This window comes from Anser brachyrhynchus, assembly GCF_964034855.1.
Source record: "Anser brachyrhynchus genome assembly, contig: SCAFFOLD_275, whole genome shotgun sequence".
Taxonomy (NCBI): Eukaryota; Metazoa; Chordata; class Aves; order Anseriformes; family Anatidae; genus Anser; species Anser brachyrhynchus.
In genome coordinates this window covers 100,036-111,763 of record NW_027663603.1, presented here as the reverse complement: position 1 = coordinate 111,763, position 11,728 = coordinate 100,036, and the positions used below count along the sequence as shown (strand labels likewise).

Genomic DNA, 11,728 nt, shown 5'->3' with positions numbered 1-11,728 from the left:
ATGACATCTCTTTAAATTCTGAGATCATATTGTAACATAACAAAACATATTTAAACGTAACATAACAGAACATATTTAAAAGAATTGCAAACAGGACAAACAAGTCCCTCTCAGACATTACTTAAGTACCATGCAGCATGCTGTATTTTATGCTGTATTTTATTTTTTCAAAGTCTGAGTTAATCGAACTGATATTTTGAAAGCAATTTCCAGGTGCGTAGTAAAGATTCTAGTGTGCTAGCTTGATAAATCATCTGAATAGTAAGGCATGGCTGCTGGCAATGATTGTGAGGCTGACATGTAATTACATTACCAGTTATAAGTTTAGTAAAAACTGATTTTGAAGTATTTTGAAAGACAATCTAGCAGGAAATACATATGTATTCTGTAAATTGATATTCTAATGATCATAAAACACAGCTGGGTTATGCACACGCACTGAACAACAGGATTGTGTTGTAAATTTTAATGGATATATAGCGACTAGAGATTAACGGTGTTTGCTGCTTACATTATTATTCTTTGATAGTCCCAAAGGCAAGGAACTAACAAAATGTCATCCCATTTCAATTCATTCCCTGGCTCAGTAAATGTACTCATATTGAATGTACACCCTTGTGTAAATGGTTCATCGGAGAGCTTAGCACCTGGCAATTTATTTTTTTTTCAAGAATGATATTCCCCTTTTCTAAGTTAAATTTTAAAGTCATAGAATTTGTAATGAAAATAAAGAATTCTAGGCACTCCGAAATAATTCCTATATAATTAATTTCTACATAGTATATTTAATGATGTGATCGTTTTATTGGCTTAATGTGACTGATCAATAGTAATTAGATAAAATTTCATAATGACATTCACTGACTTCCAGAAAGGTAAATAAGTTTGTTTCATGCAATTTTAATATATTTTATGTATTTAATTATTTTCAAAATGAGATGATTGAGTCTTTTTACAAGGTGGTTTCCAAGTGGACACACGGTTGTATACGTTCTTCTCCTTGTAGGTGAAACAAAGAAGATGGCCACGCTGCCCATTATAGATGATCCAGAGCCAGAGGATGATGAAAGTATTGAAATCAGCCTGGTCCATACTGAAGGAGGGAGTCGAATTTTGCCCAGTTTTGACACTGTCACAGTGATTATTCTGGCAAGTGACAATGTGGCAGGAATTATAAGCTTCCATACAGCCTCAAGATCTGTTATTGGTTGTGAAGGTGTGTTCTTTGTGTTGACCACGCTCAAATTTTAATGCCAGTTTCCATCTTTGTGCTTTCAGTTGATAATGACTCACAATGATTGTGTTTCACTGTTCAGAGAACACCAGCAAGAAGTGAATATCCACATACCTGACATGTACTTTGAACTCTTGCAAGCATTCATAGAATCACAGAATGCTTAAGGTTGGAAGGGGCCTCTGGAGGTCATCTGGTCCTTTCCCCCTCAAGCAGGGCCACCTAGAGCAGGTTGCTCAGGACCATGTCCAGGCTTTTGAGTATCTCCAAGGAGGGAGACCCCACAATCTCTCTGGGCAACCTGTGCCAGTGCTCCCACACAGCACAAAAGTGCTGTCTGATATTCAGAGGGAACCTCTTGTGCTCCAGTTTGTGCCCGCTGCCTCTTGTCCTGTCCCTGGGCACCACTGACACGAGCCTGGCTCTGTCCTGTTCCACCCTCCCTTCAGGTATTGAAGGACACTGATGAGATCCCCCTGAGCCTCCCCTTCTCCAGGCTGAGCAGTCTCAGCTCTCACAGCCTCTCTTCCCTTCCCTTGATCACCTCGGTGTCCCTCTGTTGGAGTCTTCCCAGTACGTTTAGGTCTGTCTTGCACTGGGGAGCCCAGAGCTGGACCCAGTGCTCCAGGTGCAGCCTCACCAGTGCAGAGTAGAGGGGAAGGATAGCTCTCTCAGCCTGCTAGGGATACTTGGCCTAATTCAGCCCAGAATGCCATCAGCCTTCTTAGTAACAAGGCATGTTGCTGGCTCCTGCCCAGTGCAGTGTCCAGCAGGACCCCAAGCCCTTTCTGTCAAGCTGCTCTCCATCAGGGTGCACGCCCTGGTGCCTGGGGCTGCTCCCCGCCAGGGGCAGGACTCTGCCCTTCTCTTTGTTGGCCTGCACGAGGCTCCTGCCAGCCCACTTCATGACTGCCAACATACACACACCTAATAGTCATAAGCAAATCAGATCTATCAGCGACTTACAAAGAATTTAAAATATTCTAGAAAACATTCCTGCAGAAACACTAGGGTAACATCTTCCCTTTGTCTGTCCCATGAACCTGATGTTTTTTTATGGCAGATGATTTGGGAAGTAGCAATTATAAGAGAAAGCAAACATTTGAGAAAGAACAATAATAATTTGGTATGTACTAAACATTTCTACTATTGTTTTAAAGAATACACGGCATGTTTCATCTACAGTTTGATGCAGTTTTGCATAGGATGATAATAGTACTGGTGGTGATTGCTTTAGGTGGCCTTTGATGGAATCTCAGTGTATTGCAGTATCACGTTTCTCTGATGTTTGAACTGATGGGCAGGGAAAGTTCACAAAACAGGAACTTGTCCCCTGATGTGTGCACTACATTTTCTGTTTGAAGAAAAATGGCTTTCTCAACCAAAGGTTTTTTGTTTTGTTTTCCCAACATGAAAGGGCATCATAACCTTTGGTTTTTTATCTAGGTATGGTTTGTGTTAATTCTGTGCCAAGCCAGATGTGATATGATTAGCTAAGAAGAGCTGTTAATGAGCACAAGGAATTAATACAAACTGTCTCAGTCCCAAAGTCCCTGAATACTTTCAACTGGTTAAATGTTATTCATAGCATGCTACCAAATGCTGGCTGCTTGAAACTGAAGTACTTGGCTATAGTTCTATTATTATAGATAGTTATTATTATATTATTTTTCCAGGTTGTGAAAAGAAATAGTTCATTGCCTTCCAGCCAGAAACAAAACAAGTGAACTAAGTGTCTTTGATTAAAAAAAAAAGAGAGAGAAAAAGGGAGAAATAGAGAAAGAGCAAAAGAGCTAAGGCATTTAGATTATTTTAGTTTGTCAAAATATTTTTTTCATTCGAAAGCAAAATTTACCAGACATAAATCCAAATATCATTACTTTTACAGTTATTGTGTTATTGAAAATTTTCTGTTAAGTGAATACATTTTGTTTTCACAATGTGCATGTTATTTTTTACCTTATTGAGGATAAGTGTAGTATTTTTTTATTGGACAGGGGTCTGCGACAGTTGTGTAACTGTATTACAAGAAAATGCACTGCAGTAGCTTAAAGTAATGAGGAAGAGGAGAGCGGCTGATGCTCCCTTCTTCACAGCGATAAATACCCACCTCTTTGTTTCTCTATGTAAGAGATGCATCACTTATTAAGTCACAATGTAGAAATGTAAAAGTATGGATAAGGATTAAATATTAAAAAAAATATTGAATTTAGCCTAATAACACTTTCAATCTTCAGAAATCAATTAGTGTTCATATTAGCATTTCTTCTGGATAGGAATACCAAAAAAATCTTGGTAAAGCTGGTAGGAAACATGGATCAGTAAATAACTACTTGGAATCTGTAATAATGACTTCAAGTTTCTTCTCAGTGTTTGGATTATAGTGGAACAGCTTTCTATATCATAAAGCATTTTTCCCAGTCTTCAATGAAAATTCATTATAACTTATAGAGATATATTGAAATAAGCTTTGCCTTATTTGTGTGTGTGTGTGTTTTCCCAATGGTACTAAACCATTGAAACCACTTTTCTTTTAAATCTTTATTTCTTTGTAATGGATATGCAAAATTCTCAAATAGAACATAGTGGATTGCAGTGCAGTGTTAAACACTGTAATGATTTAGCCTCAGAGGAACCTGTAAATTGGGAGTCTACCATCCAGATATTTGACTGTAGAAGTGGAATCCTTGTGATATCAATAAATTTTGAATTCCTTAATTTTCTTAGAAGCAACATGGACCAACTTAAGCCAAAGATGTCGACATCAATGTCGACATCAATGTTGACATCTCTGAGACTTAACTGAAGTTTGAAATGTTGGGGCTGAATAGCACATTTATGTATTTGAAAATGGGTGTATACAGTTTTTGTATTACTTCTTTACAATATTAAATTTTATTTAAGTATATTAAGGGCTCTTGAAGTTAAGAATTCCTTTCTCTTTCATTGGTAGCCAATATACATGCATATCTCTGACTCTTCCTTACAAAAAATAAATGTAACTAGAAAATTTTCAGATTTTTCTTGCCAGTTTTAGCTGTACAATGCTGTACAATTCTGTAAGGTAATACAGTAGAATAGCAAGACAGCATCCTAAGTTGCTGCTCTCTAAATTGCATAATCAAAGGGACTAGTTGGGCAGCATAATGTTATTATAACATTATCTTATGTTTTGTTAATTCTTCAATAAGCAAAAGAAATCTCATGTATTGTTTTCAAAAATCTCAGAATTGTAGATTTCTGCATATTTCATGTCTCTGAAAGCCAATGCAGGACAAAATGTGCTGTTGAACTTAAATTCTGTGGACCTGAAAAATGCATATGAAATATGAATGCCATGTACCTACCTATTATAAATAACCATCTGTCCTCTATTGTGAATGTTTTGCAAAATATTGCCTACTGATCTATTCCATGTTGATATAACATGCTAATTTCACATGTCCACATTTAAAATATTTAATGGAAATTTTGTGAAAAACTTGTGAATATAAAACAATTTCCACATTTTACAAAGCCTACTAAGAGGTCTACTCTTTTTAATTAAAGTGCCTTTGGGGTTAAATGTTATAAATGTGCAAAATACCATAGTATTTGCTTCCTTTATATGCACATTGTCCAGCAATACTGATTACCTCTGAGATTATAAGAAATTATTAACATTTTCTGAATGTTTTGTTTTCTAACAGTGACCATATTTGTAAGTTCGAACTCACATAAACGGAACTTACAGATAATTATAAGCATTTTTTTCTGCATGCATTGAATAAAGTCACAAGACAGTGCAAATGTTCAGATAATGTGTATTCTTTCCAGGGAACTGTTGTAGAAAACTACTATTATTGTTGGTACATACAGTAGTTACTGTTTTGTACAGTTTACAGACTTGTATTGCTCTAATGTTTGCGCATGTTTTCATGAACATTCCCTTTCTAAGTTATTCATCTATACCAAGTTCCCTCATATGTTCATAATTATTTCCAAGTGTGAACTAAAAACAGAAGAAAAAAAACTAGAAGAGTTTAAGTTTAGGTTTTTCTTTTCAGCATTAAAAGTGAATGTGGTATATAACTACTGTGAAATTCAAACTGACAAAAATAGCAATATCTTTCAGGAAAAATACTTTAACTGTGTGATGCATGTTTTTGACCTCTCATTTTTATAACCAACATGTAGAAGAGGAGACCCTGAAACACTGCATCTTGTCCTTTATTCCTAGGAGAACAATTACAATTCCACATCGTAAGAACTCCTCCAGGACTGGGAAATGTTACTGTTGAGTGGAAGATAGTAGGACATAATGTAAAACAAAATTTTGCAAACTATTCTGGAATACTTTTTTTTCCTGAGGTAAGTCCATAAACAGTGATGTTGGCTACAGGAAAATAGTGTGATTAGAACTGATCTGAGAAAAAGTGTGCCTTTTCAACAGTCCTTCTTTCTTGGTTTGATTATTTAATTTCTCACTTTTTGACTTACAAACTGGAGGGAGCTTACAATTCTTGATACTTAACTCTTCTTAAAGAAATTGTTCAAAATACTTGTCATTATGATATCACTTGTGTTTTATAAAATAATGGCTAATCAATTTACCCTTAAAACAAATAGGGGACGTTGAATACAACATTGTATGTTGATCTGCTGGATGACCATATTCCTGAAGAAAAAGAAGAATACCAAGTCATCCTATACAACATCAAAACAGAAGGTAATGCAGAACTATAGCCAGCTACATCTTAAAAATACCATTTAATAATATAATATTTTTAATTTTATTATTTCATTTTGGAGGTATAGGACTGAGCAAACTGCAGCTGGTGCAAAGTACGCAAAGTTCATTAACATTTTATTGAAATAGGCTTGGTCCTTATGTATGTATATATAAATCCCACCGTGTCTCCACAAATACACTTAAATGGTTTTCAATCCTGATTTAACTCTGCCTATTTAATTCAATGGTTGTTTCTTCCCTTAATCTTAATGCAAACTGAGTTTACTAATATGTCATGGATAGAGTTGCCATGAAACATGCAGATATTTTTATCTTTTTAAACAATCTTGTCAAGCTGCAGACTTACTGATCTGTCCCTGAATTCAAGGTGGTCAGAATATTTTATTCTTGCCATTAAAATTATAGTGAGAAAAGAAGCCTTAAACTGCATCCGTTCTGAAATACCTTTTTTCAAACTGAAATTAATGTCCAAACACCAAACTAACTTGACATGGATTGTGTTGCTGCGAGGTGCCTTATCAACTTCCGAGAGTCACTGTGGCCCAACGGGATGAGCAAAATTATTCATCAAAGCAATAGTTGGAAAACATATCAGTTTATTGATGTAATGATTGTGAAGTGGAATATAGTTTTAAGCTTTTGGAGGTACTTCCTGGGAAAATGGTTTATTTCCTTTTAAAATATAGGGAAGTTGATATTTGGCACTGGCCTGTTAAGTTTTCTTATTTTTTAATACATTTTTGTGACTTTGTACTTGGTATGCATAAAATTTCTGTTTCTATTTGTTATAGAATGTAAGTATATATATGTGTGTAGGTCCCACACCATCCACATACTTCAGTGAGCTTTGGTTTCGTGGTATTTGCATGGCTACTGAACGTTATTTAAATGTAATATTAACAATAATGTAAGACAAAAATATTAGTTGCATAACACTTCATTCACTGCAGTCCACTGATTCTCTTGCAGGAGTTTCTTCTACAGGTGCTGCTGTTTTGGATAGTCAAGGATATGAAGCTGTTCTAACAGTAGAAGCTAGTGATGAACCACATGGAATTTTGAATTTTGCTTCCACATCCAGGGTGGTTTTAATCCCAGAAGAAAACAAAACAATTCAGCTTTTTATTAACAGAGAATTTGGATCTCTAGGTCTGTATAACAACTCCAAGAGAAAGGAAGTTTTGTTTTGCTTATCATTAGGCAAATAAAAGCCATGATAATGAAAGTTTGGAAAAATCTTTGTTACAGTTGGTATTTTTTTCAGAACTTCTAAGCTTCTTTCTGCAGACTTGGAAACTAAATATTACTTATTACTAGAGTCATAATCCTCATTAATACAGCAAGGGATCTGAAAGCTGTAACAATCAGGTGGCTATTAAGGTTACCATATTTTTGTCTAATGAGTCTGTCTCAAAGCATTAGTCTCTTCAGAAAAAATAAAAAACATGAGAAAAGTGACATGTACACACATCCCACATATTTTTTCTCTGAATTTCAGGAAGTCAGCACCTTAGGAATGTCACATGGAAAAAGTTGTGTCCAGACCATTGAATTCAATTTATGTCTCCTCTGACAATTTCTGATTCCTCTTTGAATCAATTTATCCATTAACATCCTTTAAACTATATAGTATTCAATTCTACAATACAATAGTGTGCTTCATGAAAAAAAAAATGAATCTTGTGTTTGTTGCCTGAAAATAGCAACTTATGTTGTGAGAAAACATGTATAATAATTTCCTATTTGCCTTTTTGGACTATATTTACACCTCGGTGATAATCTGGCTGTTTCTTTTGCCATACTTGTTTTGAAATGAAGTAACATTTACAGTGCTTTTCAAGATCTGGAGACACCAGAGAGTTTTAGAGACATTTTAATGACACTATTTTTCCATTTATTTTTTAATACCAGTCCATACTCTAGTGTACTCTTTGAACACTATTCAGTAAACTAATGTTTTAAGATAATTGTTCATAGTAAGTGCAAGATCTCTCACTGAATTAAAATAAGCATCGTTACTTATTTATTAATTAGGACTCTTTTATCTCTTACATTTTATTTCATATAGAGCAGCTTTTAATTTCATCTATCATTTTATTTCAGGTTCATACTCCTTATGTTTGCCACTTGACTTACCCTACCAGATTAGCGAGAGGTGGCTTTATTCTCAAAACTATAATGTATAACTTTTCTGCTTGGTAATATTTATCCATGTGTCCCCTAATTTTGTTCTCTATTGAAGTTTGTCAATCTACCCAGGAAAGTATCTAGATTTATTAATCTGTGTTTCCCAGCACTGTCTTTAGAGCCTTTCTTAGATATCTGTCATTCCCAAAAAGTGTCCTTGTTGCAAAAACTCATATTAATGGTACATGAGATGTCCCAGTTAGTCTTTCAGCAATTTCATATTTATGGTCCACAGAACTTCAAATTTCTGGATGCATTTGGACCCAATGATTTTTGAGTCCTATGCAGACAGACAAGTCAGCAAAGGTCAAATTGAAGGCATATTGATAACGGTAACAAAGGTACACTAGCTCCAATGTACTTTGGATAACTCTTTTAATCCTTCTGTTTTGCAGTTAGTCTTTTTATTTTGTGGATGAGAATTTGATCTCTTGTCTTTATCCATTCCAGTGAACATTATATAAGAACTGAAAAACAATTTTTTTTTCTTTTTTTTTTTCTCCTCACAAATTAAACAGGTACTATCAATGTTACTTATGCCACAGTTACAGGATTGCTCACTGTAAGTAATCAGACAGAAGAGACTGTGGCTGAACCAGGAGCTGATTATGTACCTGCTTCTGGCTCACTGATTTTAGAAGAAGGAGAAACATCAGTTGCCATAAATATTACTATTCTAGAGGTAACCTCTAAACCCTTTAATTCTGTACTTTTCTGTATGATTTCAAAAGGGTAATATTTTGGGAACTAAAGCTTGCAGCCATTATTTGAAGCCCTGTGTTATATTTCACTATCATTTAGAAAGATGGTTTCAATCTTAATATTAAAATCACAAGGGATCAAATAGTCACAGAAAGCAGCTCTACCTCTGTCTAAAGGTAATAAAGTTGTCTCATTAAAACTTTACCAACTATCTAGTAGTATTTAGAACAGTGTGCTTCATGGCTGGCTACAGGCTCATACTTTTTCATTGCTGGAGATACATGCCTCTAAAATCGGTCAGTAATTTATTTGCAAGAATAGTTTAGCGTCACCACAGGATCTTTTTCATGATATATAATGTCTTACTTAATTCTTCCACGATAATCAGTTTCAGACCCAATAAAATTATTTCAGGAAAACAGAAAAATGAATTCTAGTGTCACAGTAATATTAGAGACTTGTTGTGTGATCCTTTTTGGTGACTTCTGTGGAAGTTTCTTAAAGGACAATGAGAAGAGGATGTACTGTATTTGTGTTTTGCAGGATGATATACCAGAGGTGCAAGAATTCTTCTTGGTTAATTTAACTTCAGTGGAACTCATCATGAACCATTCAACGTCATCCCCACCTAAGCTAGGTAAAAACATCTTATAGCAAATTATTTTTACTTTTCCTTTTTAATGGTTTATATTATATTACCTTGGGAGATTACCATTATTCCTCTTACTTACCAACTATGCTGAGATGAGACATGGTTATTTAGAAGAAACATCATAGAATATGAAATAGATTTATTATTACACTTAATCTCTTGCTTTTTAAACTCTGGGAAAATTTAAATTAATTTTCGTAGAGGAGTTAGTAATTATCAGTTGGAAAGGACAATTATTTGAAAAGTTTATTGGTGATTTTTTCATCTGATTTTCATTTACAAACTACAAAATGGAAAAAAAAAGTAAAAAAAAAACTTTATGTGGCTACTCTGCTCACTCTTTTAAAAAAGTCTGTTTTTATTCTTTTATCACTTTTAGGAAACATATTTTATGGTTTTCCTACTCTTGCAATGATCTTTATTATTTGCTTAGTCTGCTTCTCATTTTGCTTCTTCAGAATTCAGTAGAATAGTAGTCATTAGCTTTAAGAACTGTTGGATTATCCTGTGGTACTAAAGACTAGTTATATAATGTCAGACATCTTCTTTGACTCTTTTCCCTTTTCTTTGCATGCTTATAGAAGTGACTGAGTTAATTCGTTACAGATTGAAAGGTAACTTGCAAGACTCATTGCTGATTTGTGAATAGTTGAGTCTAAAATATGAAAGGAGTAGCATATAAGAATGAAAGATTCATCCAAACTAAACAGTGTTGTATAGTCTCACTTTCTCTTTGGCTGTCTCCTTGAACCATGACCATTTAACACTGATGTGACACTGCATTGGGTCAGCTTTACTTACAATGAGAAAATAATAGTTTTAAGTCATAAGGAAAAAATGTGTTCACATAACATGTCAGTGAATTCTTCTGGTAGAAGAAATAGCCTGACTCAAATACGTGTGTCCGCGTGTGTGTCTGTGAGCAAACTCTTACAGATCCTGGGTGAACAGATCTGACTTCAGGGTGACATGAGAAAATGCAGGAGTGAAGCAGAAATGTCTCTAATTGCCATTACTCCCTCAGGATTTGTAAACCTCAGTAACACTTCTGTTGTCTGTGTAGAGCTATTGCTCATCGTCATCTCTACCTCATAGTGACAGGCTTAGATTCATGGCAATAATCTTCTACTTTTGTTCAGTTTTATCTGAATTGATGGAAAAATGTATATGGATCTAAACATAATATACTTATGGCAGACTCGGTGAAGTCAATTTGGTTTTAGAAAGTAAGTTGAAGTTTATAAAAAGTAAACAAGTAAGTTAAGGTAGTTGTGTGGTGCGGTTGTCTGAAAAACAACAACCTATTTTCTGAGAAGTATTAAGTTTTGACTGTAAAGTTCTGGTCTCTGAAGTTAGTAGACTTTTCTGACATTAACCTATTATTTGGTGTTTTTCACACTGCAGTGTATTCAATTACGATTTCAGGCTAATTGTAAATACCTGTATGTCTTTATGGAGCAGTAGAATATTACAGTATGTGAACACCCCACAAATAAATTAATAGTTGTGTATTTGTAGTGAAATCTGAGGTGTGCCATTAGAATGTATGATGAGGCACTGAAGCACAAATAGAAGATGAAATGCTGAATCATTTATTATTCTTCCTCATTGTCTTTCTCATACTCAGAATGGCAAATGCAAAATATTGAATGTCATTGTAATAAACACTTATAGTGAAGACAAATTAAGATTCCATCGCAAATCTAGACTTTATTATTTTCTAATGTTTTATGTGCTGTTTAACTTTCTACATTTTCCTTAGTCTTTTTTTTTTTTATGCATTATTAAATATTACAGTGCTAATTCAAGACGCATTATTGCACTTCTAGTAGTAAGGACTCTTTCCAGTTATCTTGCCCACTCCCATTTTCTCCTACACATTTTTTGTAAAGACACTGTAATATTAGTACCGATTGAATAAATGCTTCTGTGATTCTTGAAAATCAAGAAAATTGATTTTATTGTTCTTTAATTTTTGTCTTTCTGTTTTGCCTTTTAGATGTGGAAGGTTTAGCTTCTCAAATTGTTATCGATGCTAATGATGGTGTAAGAGGAGTAATTGAATGGGAAGGTACCAAGTAAGTCTCATCTTCCTTGAAGAACTTACTGTGCCAATTAGTGATTGGTGTTGCCCATTTTCTTTCTAAAAGTAAAACTCCTGTTAAAAATAGGGCCATGTCTTTGAGATGGTAAAGTAATCATTCAATTCAGCTGAACTAGA

General features: G+C 34.5%; 1 pseudogene across 1 annotated transcript in view; it reads left to right on the top strand.

Moving 5' to 3' along the window:
* The window catches only part of LOC308187180 (adhesion G-protein coupled receptor V1-like), a 69,801-nt pseudogene that overhangs the window by 48,542 nt on the left and 9,531 nt on the right, over nt 1-11,728 (top strand). Inside the window, exons 29-35 of the transcript in view lie at nt 1,007-1,216; nt 5,454-5,584; nt 5,843-5,942; nt 6,936-7,115; nt 8,672-8,835; nt 9,399-9,492; nt 11,507-11,585. The product of the transcript in view is annotated as an adhesion G-protein coupled receptor V1-like (transcript). The remainder of the gene's footprint in view (nt 1-1,006; nt 1,217-5,453; nt 5,585-5,842; nt 5,943-6,935; nt 7,116-8,671; nt 8,836-9,398; nt 9,493-11,506; nt 11,586-11,728) is intronic.